Consider the following 10,000-nt stretch of genomic DNA (forward strand, 5'->3'; position numbering starts at 1 on the left):
CCGCTTTAGCACCGGAGCTAGAGTGGGGCAAGGGGCACCGAAGGGTACCGGAACGATCACGTTCGCATACCGGGAAGTCGAGTGCCGGGCCGCTGAAAGCGAGCAGGGTGCCACCGCTCGGGGCCCCGGTTTGTCCGTCCCACCCGGAGGCCCATATCTCCGGAAGGCACAGGCCGATTTCCTCCGGGTATGGCTCGTTGCGTGCGGCCGGACCAGGCGCAGCGGACGGTACCGAGCACTCGGAGGTCCGGCGCTGCCCGCCGGAGGTACAGCGAAAGGCTGCAAACCACTTTCCGCCGCCTCCCTCCGCGGGCGTGAGACCGACGGTCGTCGGGTTTGGTTCCGCGGCTAGAGCAGGACGAGGGGCAGCGAACGGTACTGGAAGGAACCCGGTCGCACACCGCGGAAGTCGACTAGCGGGCCGCCGAAAGCGAGCTCGGGGCCCCGGTTTGTCCGTCCCACCCGGAGGCCCATATCTCCGGAAGGCACAGGCCGATTTCCACCGGGTATGGCTCGTTGTGTGCGGCCGGACCAGGCGCAGCGGACGGTACCGAGCACTCGGAGGTCGGGCGCTGCCCGCCGGAGGTACAGCGAAAGGCTGCAAACCACTTTCCGCCGCCTCCCTCCGCGGGCGTGAGACCGACGGTCGTCGGGTTTAGTTCCGCGGCTAGAGCAGGACGAGGGGCAGCGAACGGTACCGGAACGAACCCGGTCGCACACCGGGAAGTCGAGTGCCGGGTCTCGAAACGGAGCCGGGTCGGCCCAGTTTAAAACGGAGAAGAGAGTGCTGCCCTCTGCGGGTGAAAACATGGAAGTACGTTGGTTAATGATTTCCAGTTCACCCCGCTTGGTCAGGCCCACTCGGAGGCGGATAACTCCGGAACGCCGAGGCCGATTTCCTGCGGGTATGGCTCGTTGCGTGCGGCAGGAGGCGGCGCAGCGTTCGGTACCGAGCACTCGGAGGTGCGGTGCTGCCCGCCGGAGTGACAGCGAAAGGCTGCGCACCGCTTTCCGCCTGCTAACTCGGCGTCCGTGAGACCGACCGACTCCGCTTTAGCACCGGAGCTAGAGTGGGGCAAGGGGCACCGAAGGGTACCGGAACGATGACGTTCGCACACCGGGAAGTCGAGTGCCGGGCCGCCGAAAGCGAGCAGGGTGCCACCGCTCGGGGCCCCGGTTTGTCCGTCCCACCCGGAGGCCCATATCTCCGGAAGACACAGGCCGATTTCCACCGGGTATGGCTCGTTGTGTGCGGCCGGACCAGGCGCAGCGGACGGTACCGAGCACTCGGAGGTCGGGCGCTGCCCGCCGGAGGTACAGCGAAAGGCTGCAAACCACTTTCCGCCGCCTCCCTCCGCGGGCGTGAGACCGACGGTCGTCGGGTTTGTTTCCGCGGCTAGAGCAGGACGAGGGGCAGCGAACGGTACCGGAAGGAACCCGGTCGCACACCGGGAAGTCGACTAGCGGGCCGCCGAAAGCGAGCACGGGGCCCCGGTTTGTCCGTCCCACCCGGAGGCCCATATCTCTGGAAGGCACAGGCCGATTTCCACCGGGTATGGCTCGTTGTGTGCGGCCGGACCAGGCGCAGCGGACGGTACCGAGCACTCGGAGGTCGGGCGCTGCCCGCCGGAGGTACAGCGAAAGGCTGCAAACCACTTTTCCGCCACCTCCCTCCGCGGGCGTGAGACCGACGGTCGTCGGGTTTGTTTCCGCGGCTAGAGCAGGACGAGGGGCAGCGAACGGTACCGGAACGAACCCGGTCGCACACCGGGAAGTCGACCAGCGGGCCGCCGAAAGCGTGCTCGGGTCCCCGGTTTGTCTGTCCCACCCGGAGGCTGATATCTGAGGAAGTCCGAGGCCGATTTCCTCGGCTAACTCGGCGGGCAATGTGTCCCCCCCACCATCTTCGGCTGATTACCGTGGCTGGACCGGATCAAGGAGCAACGGAACCGTGCCAGAACGACGTCGGTCGGACGGCGTGAACTGATAGTGCCGAGGCCGGAAACCGAGCCGGAAATGTGCACCGATTTATTGTCCCACTCGCAGGCCCATATCTCCGGAAGGCCGAGGCCGATTTCCTCCGGGTATGGTTCGCTGCGTGCAGCCGGAAGGGGAGCAGCGGACGGCACTGAGCAGCCGGAGGTGCGGCGCTGCCCGCCGGAGCTGCAAGCGAAAGGCTGCGCACCGCTTTCCGCTGGTTAACTCGGCAGGCCGTCAGGCCGACCGACTCCGCTTCAGCACGGGAGCTAGAGTCGGGCAAGGGGCACCGAAGGGTACCGGAAGGATCACGTTCGGACACCGGGAAGTCGAGTGCCGGGCCGCCGAAAGCGAGCTCGGGGCCCCGGTTTGTCCGTCCCACCCGGAGGCCCATATCTCGAGAAGGCACAGGCCGATTTCCTCCGGGTTTGGCTCGCTGCGTGCGGCCGGACGAGGTGCAGCGAACGGTACCGAGCACTCGGAGGTGCGGCGCTGCCCGCCGGAGGTACAGCGAAAGGCTGCAAACCGCTTTCCGCCTCCTCTCCCCTCGGGCGTGAGACCGACGGTCGTCTGGTTTGCTTCCGCGGCAAGAGCAGGACGAGGGGCACCGAGCGGTACCAGAACGAACCCGGTCGCACACCGGGATGTCGAGTGCCCGGCCCAAACCCGCTACCCCCCCCCCCCACCCGAAAGCGAGCCACGGTTTGTGGATTAAAAGTGAAGCGGCAAAGATTTGTAAAACAGCGTGAAATGATGAACCAGAAGCCCAAAGTAATGGTGGGAATAAAAGTTCCGAAATGTGAAATGGTGAACCAGAAGTTGTGTGAACTGTTTAACCCAAAGTGGCAAAAATGGATTAAAAGGGGGTGAAATGATCGACCGCAAAGCAGGGCAAGCATTAAACAAAAGCAGCAGCATTTTTTAAAAAGGGACAAATGGTTTACCAGAATCCCAAAAGAATGCTCAGAGACTTAAGTGCCAAAGGGGCAAATGGTTAACCAGAAGCTGGGTGAACTGCTTAACCCAAAGTGGGAAAAAAGGATAAAAAAGGGGTGAACTGATCAACCAGAAGTCGACAACAATGTGCGGCGATTAAGTCTGAAAGAGGGAAAGGTTGACCGGAAAGCAGGGAAATGATTAAACAAAAGCAGAAAAATTCAGTAAAAAGGGGCAAGTGGTGAACCAGAAGTTGGGTGAACTGCTTAACCAAAAGTGGGAAAGAGGATTAAAAGGGGAGAAATGTTGAACCAGATGTCGAAAACAATGCGCGGCGATGAAGTCTGAAAGAGGAAAAGGTTGACCGCAAAGCAGGGAAAGGATTAAACAGAAGCAGCAATATCTTTTAAAAAGGGACAAATGGTGAACCAGAATCCCAAAAGAATGCTCAGAGACTTAAGTCCCAAAGGGGCAAATGGTTAACCAGAAGCTGGGTGAACTGTTTAACCAAAAGTGGGAAAAAGGATTAAAATGTTGTGAAATGATTAACCAGAAGGCGAAAGCAAAGTGCGGCGGCGAAGTCCTAAAGGGGAAAAGGTTGACCATAAAGCAGGGAAATGATTAAACAAAAGCAGAAAAATTCAGTAAGAAGGGGCAAATGGTTAACCAGAAGTTGGTGAACTGCTTAACCAAAAGTGGGAAAGAGGATTAAAAGGGGAGAAATGTTGAACCAGATGTCGAAAACAATGCGCGGCGATGAAGTCTGAAAGAGGAATAGGTCGACCGCAAAGCAGGGAAATGATTAAACAAAAGCAGAAAAATTCAGTAAAAAGGGGCAAATGGTGAACCAGAAGCTGGGGTGAACTGCTTAACCAAAAGTGGGAAAAGGATTAAAAGGGGAGAAATGTTGAACCAGATGTCGAAAACAAGGTGCGGCGATGAAGTCTGAAAGAGGAATAGGTCGACCGCAAAGCAGGGAAAGGTTTAATCAAAAGCAGCAATATCTTTTAAAAAGGGACAAATGGTGAACCAGAATCACAAAAGAATGCTCAGAGACTTAAGTCCCAAAGGGGAAATGGTTAACCAGTAGCTGGGTGAACTGTCCAACCCAAAGTGGGAAAAAGGATTAAAAGGGGTGAAATGATTAACCAGAAGGCGAAAGCAAAGTGCGGCGGCGAAGTCGTAAGGGGAAAAGGTTGACCAGAAAGCAGGGAAAGCATTAAACAAAAGCGCAACATTTTTAAAAAAGTGGCAAATGGTTAACCAGAATCCCAAAAGAATGCTCAGAGACTTAAGTCCCAAAGGGGAAATGGTTAACCAGAAGCTGGGTGAACTGGTGAACCAAAAGTGGGAAAAAGGGATTAAAAGGGGAGAAATGTTTAACCAGAAGGCAAAAGCAAAGTGCGGCGGCGAAGTCCAAAAGGGGGAAAAGGTTGACAAGAAAGCAGGGAAATGATTAAACCAAAGCGGAAAAATTCAGTATAATGGGGCAAATGGTTAACCAGAAGCTGGGTGAAATGGTTAACCGAAAGTGGCAAAAAAAGATTTAAAGGGGAAAAATGATTAACCAGAAGTCGACAACAATGCGCGGCGATGAAGTCTGAAAGGGGAAAAGGTTGACCACATAGCAGGGAAACGATTAAACAAAAGCGGCAACATTTTTAAAAAAGTGGCAAATGATTAACCAGAATCCCAAAAGAATGCTCAGAGACTAAGTCCCAAAGGGGAAATGGTTAACCAGAAGCTGGGGGGAAATGGTTAACCAAAAGTTGCAAAAATGATTAAAAGGGGGTGAAATGATTAACCAGGAGGCTAAAGCAATGTGCCGCGGTGAAGTCTGAAAGAGGGAAAGGTTGACCAGAAAGCATTAAACAAAAGCGGCAACATTTTTTAAAAATTGGCAAATGATTAACCAGAATCCCAAAAGAATGCTCAGAGACTAAGTCCCATAGGGGAAATGGTTAACCAGAAGCTGGGGGAAATGGTTAACCAAAAGTTGCAAAAATGATTAAAAGGGGTGAAATGATTAACCAGAATTCGAAAATAATGTGCGGCGATGAAGTCCTAAAGGGGAAAGTTTGACCACAAAGCAGGGAAAGCATTAAACAAAAGCGGCAACATTTTTTAAAAATTGGCAAATGATTAACCAGAATCCCAAAAGAATGCTCAGAGACTAAGTCCCAAAGGGAAATGGTTAACCAGAAGCTGGGGAAATGGTTAACCAAAAGTTGCAAAAATGATTAAAAGGGGTGAAATGATTAACCAGGAGGCTAAAGCAATGTGCCGCGGTGAAGTCTGAAAGAGGGAAAGGTTGACCAGAAAGCATTAAACAAAAGCGGGCAACATTTTTTAAAAATTGGCAAATGATTAACCAGAATCCCAAAAGAATGCTCAGAGACTAAGTCCCAAAGGGGAAATGGTTAACCAGAAGCTGGGGGAAATGGTTAACCAAAAGTTGCAAAAATGATTAAAAGGGGTGAAATGATTAACCAGGAGGCTAAAGCAATGTGCCGCGGTGAAGGTCTGAAAGAGGGAAAGGTTGACCAGAAAGCATTAAACAAAAGCGGCAACATTTTTAAAAAAGTGGCAAATGATTAACCAGAATCCCAAAAGAATGCTCAGAGACTGAGTCCCAAAGGGGAAATGGTTAACCAGAAGCTGGGGGAAATGGTTAACCAAAAGTTGCAAAAATGATTAAAAGGGGTGAAATGATTAACCAGGAGGCTAAAGCAATGTGCCGCGGTGAAGTCTGAAAGAGGGAAAGGTTGACCAGAAAGCATTAAACAAAAGCGGCAACATTTTTTAAAAAGTGGCAAATGATTAACCAGAATCCCAAAAGAATGCTCAGAGACTAAGTCCCAAAGGGGAAATGGTTAACCAGAAGCTGGGGGAAATGGTTAACCAAAAGTTGCAAAAATGATTAAAAGGGGTGAAATGATTAACCAGGAGGCTAAAGCAATGTGCCGCGGTGAAGTCTGAAAGAGGGAAAGGTTGACCAGAAAGCATTAAACAAAAGCGGCAACATTTTTTAAAAATTGGCAAATGATTAACCAGAATTCCAAAAGAATGCTCAGAGACTAAGTCCCAAAGGGGAAATGGTTAACCAGAAGCTGGGGGAAATGGTTAACCAAAAGTTGCAAAAATGATTAAAAGGGGTGAAATGATTAACCAGGAGGCTGAAGCAATGTGCCGCGGTGAAGTCTGAAAGAGGGAAAGGTTGACCAGAAAGCATTAAACAAAGTGGCAACATTTTAAAAAATTGGCAAATGATTAACCAGAATCCCAAAAGAATGCTCAGAGACCAAGTCCCAAAGGGGAATGGTTAACCAGAAGCTGGGGGAAATGGTTAACCAAAAGTTGCAAAAATGATTAAAAGGGGTGAAATGATTAACCAGGAGGCTAAAGCAATGTGCCGCGGTGAAGTCTGAAAGAGGGAAAGGTTGACCAGAAAGCATTAAACAAAAGCGGCAACATTTTTTAAAAATTGGCAAATGATTAACCAGAATCCCAAAAGAATGCTCAGAGACTAAGTCCCAAAGGGGAAATGGTTAACCAGAAGCTGGGGGAAATGGTTAACCAAAAGTTGCAAAAATGATTAAAAGGGGTGAAATGATTAACCAGGAGGCTGAAGCAATGTGCCGCGGTGAAGTCTGAAAGAGGGAAAGGTTGACCAGAAAGCATTAAACAAAAGTGGCAACATTTTTTAAAAATTGCAAATGATTAACCAGAATCCCAAAAGAATGCTCAGAGACTAAGTCCCAAAGGGGAAATGGTTAACCAGAAGCTGGGGAAATGGTTAACCAAAAGTTGCAAAAATGATTAAAAGGGGTGAAATGATTAACCAGGAGGCTAAAGCAATGTGCCGCGGTGAAGTCTGAAAGAGGGAAAGGTTGACCAGAAAGCATTAAACAAAAGTGGCAACATTTTTAAAAAATTGGCAAATGATTAACCAGAATCCCAAAAGAATGCTCAGAGACTAAGTCCCAAAGGGGAAATGGTTAACCAGAAGCTGGGGAAATGGTTAACCAAAAGTTGCAAAAATGATTAAAAGGGGTGAAATGATTAACCAGGAGGCTGGAGCAATGTGCCGCGGTGAAGTCTGAAAGAGGGAAAGGTTGACCAGAAAGCATTAAACAAAAGTGGCAACATTTTAAAAAATTGGCAAATGATTAACCAGAATCCAAAAGAATGCTCAGAGACCAAGTCCCAAAGGGGAAATGGTTAACCAGAAGCTGGGGGAAATGGTTAACCAAAAGTTGCAAAAATGATTAAAAGGGGTGAAATGATTAACCAGGAGGCTAAAGCAATGTGCCGCGGTGAAGTCTGAAAGAGGGAAAGGTTGACCAGAAAGCATTAAACAAAAGCGGCAACATTTTTTAAAAATTGGCAAATGATTAACCAGAATCCCAAAAGAATGCTCAGAGACTAAGTCCCAAAGGGGAAATGGTTAACCAGAAGCTGGGTGAAATGGTTAACCAAAAGTTGCAAAAATGATTAAAAGGGGTGAAATGATCAACCAGAAGTCGAAAATAATGTGCGGCGATGAAGTCCTAAGGGGCAAAAGTCACCCAGAAGGCAGGGAAATGATCAAACGAAAGCAGCCAAAAAATTATTAAAAGAGGGGAACTGATGAACCAAAAGATGAGAAACGGCCCGCAGAGACTAAGTCCAAAACGGGAACTGGTGAACCGGAAATGATTAACCAAAAACTAAGTCCGAAGAGGGGAACTGGTAAACCAGAACTGAGTAACCCGATTTTTAAAATTAATTATAAATGGGGAAACGATTGAGCAAAAGGCGGAAATTAAGTCACAGGGACCATGTCCGAAAGGGCAAGAGGTTACCCCGTAGGGGGCATTCGTCAACTCAATCTGAAAACTTTGGAGGCAAATCTGACCAAAATGCGGAAATCGGACCACACCGCGAGGGGCGCCATTCGACGGGGCAGGGTTAGACGCGTCGAACGGTACCTGAAGGTCCGGCTGCGACACGTGAGTCCGGAGATATGGCCAGTCAAAGTCTGATGGGAGGTACCGAAGCCGAAAAATCGAAACGCGTTTGCGGCGATTCGGTGTCAGAGAGTCGGTCACGAATTCAAATTCGTCCCGCTGATTCGCCAATTGCCAGCCGGTTCCGGGGGGATTGGCGGGGTACCTGCAGGATAGTAAGAGGTGGCATGTCGAGACTTAGCCTGTTTACCAGACTTGTGTCTAGCGCCTCCAGGTCTGCAGAGACCGACCCGGGCTGCCGCCCAACCGACTTTTAAGCCTTTTGGGAGTGGGAATTTTTTCCCATTTTTCCCCATTTTTCGGGTTTTTTGGTCGGCTTGAAAACGGCGGCCCCGAGGCCTCCCGGGGCTGGCGGGCTTCGGCTCCCTTGCGAGAGGGTCCGAATTCCACCCGTTTAAGCCCAGAAAGGAGTTCGGAAGTCAGTCGGTCGAGGGAACCCCTTCGGAAGTCCGACGGGGATGGATTCGGCCGGCGTTTCGGATCTCCGGTCAGAGGATTCCCCCCCTGGGCGGGGGGGTGCGAGTAGCTGCCGGCAAACGGTCCCTTGCACTTGTGGCACAAAAAGTCCGAGCACAGGTTAATGAGTTGGCCGCGGAAGCCCCTATGCCGAAATGAGAAAGCCCCCGTTGCGGGGATTTAGTGACGCATCTGCGGCCGGAGGTGGGAGGCCGTCCTGCCGAATTGACACTTGTCATTCGGGCACCTAGGGATTGGTCGGGTACCCGGAGATTTTCGAGAACACGATTTTCAGAGCTTTCTCTGACAGCCCAGGTGCACTTTAAGAGTGCCTGAAAAAGTGACACTTGGCAAAAGGCTCTCAATTTCAAAGCGGAGACCTTTACAAGAGCACTCGGAAGTCACCTGTCAGCATTTAAAGCTACATCAGGCGGCAATTTTCGAACTCTTTGTCAGTCTGAAATCGTGTTGAGCCTCGACAGCGTCGGGCTCAGGCAGGAGGAGCTTGCCAGCAGAGAGAGGCTCACCATGGATTGCTGTGGATGCTTTTCGAAAACATATACACATATATTATATTATAATAATATAAAGAAAAAAAAGAGTTTCTCAAAATCTCTGTGACACTTTGCAGATTTTTTTGAAAGCCAATAAAGAGAACTCTTTAACTTGAAAGTCACCTGTGCCGGCATAGCGATGACTTTTAAAACAGGTTGACACTTTCGAGCCGCGGCGGCTCTGAATCACCCCAGACACCAAGTGTGTTTGTGGGCAAGGCACCGCGGCCGGTGGGCTGCTTTTATAATAACGGGCACGCAGACTTTTTGAGAGGAATCGGTACTCTCTTCCGATCGATTTGGCGACTCGCGTCCGACATGGGAGGGCCCGAGCGGTCCAGCCAAGGCTGGTGTTCAGGCTCGTCAGGTTCCTCTCTCTGTCCCAAGTGGCAGACGGACAGTTTTAAAAGTCAGTGGGTTTTGTCGGCACGACTCTCCTGTTCACCCGCTGGCGTATTGCTCTCTTGTGAGGCCGAGAAGGTCCACCTGTGTTGTCTAACAGAGGTCCGATTCAAGCTCCAGAGCCTGGGTGTCTGCCGTCTCGAGTGGAGCGGGAATGTGCACAGCAAGTCCCGTTCTGGTAGCTGAACACGAGATTTCTCTAGCAACTGAGCACCAAAACACGTCACCCTTTTAGAGCTGGAGGGCTGAGTGTGTGCATGTATCTTGAACGCTATGGTTTGCAAACTCCAGTCGGACCTGGCACACCAACCTCTCCCCTGTCACGGGCAGGGGGGGAAGGCCATGTGTGCCCAGCAGACACGACGAAGGCGCTAGAAAGGGTCACTGTAGCTTAACCACCCAAGCGTGTCCGTGACCTTAACGGTCTGTGCCTGGCAAAAGGTGGGCTCCTTTCGACTTTTGTTTGTTGCTGGCTGTCTGTCATGCATTACCGCTTGCAAGCCCAGGTTGGAACCGGCGCCAACCTCCCTCGTCATGGTGGGGGGAGGCCATGTGCCCAGCCCGACGGTGGCTGCAAAGGCCCATTGTAGCTTTACCCCAAGCGTGTACATGACTTCGTATCGGCCGTCCCCGTCGGCTCAGCTAATGCGACACGTAACACACACA

Source organism: Heptranchias perlo, unplaced genomic scaffold (genome assembly GCF_035084215.1).
Source record: "Heptranchias perlo isolate sHepPer1 unplaced genomic scaffold, sHepPer1.hap1 HAP1_SCAFFOLD_1160, whole genome shotgun sequence".
In the NCBI taxonomy this organism is placed as follows: domain Eukaryota; kingdom Metazoa; phylum Chordata; class Chondrichthyes; order Hexanchiformes; family Hexanchidae; genus Heptranchias; species Heptranchias perlo.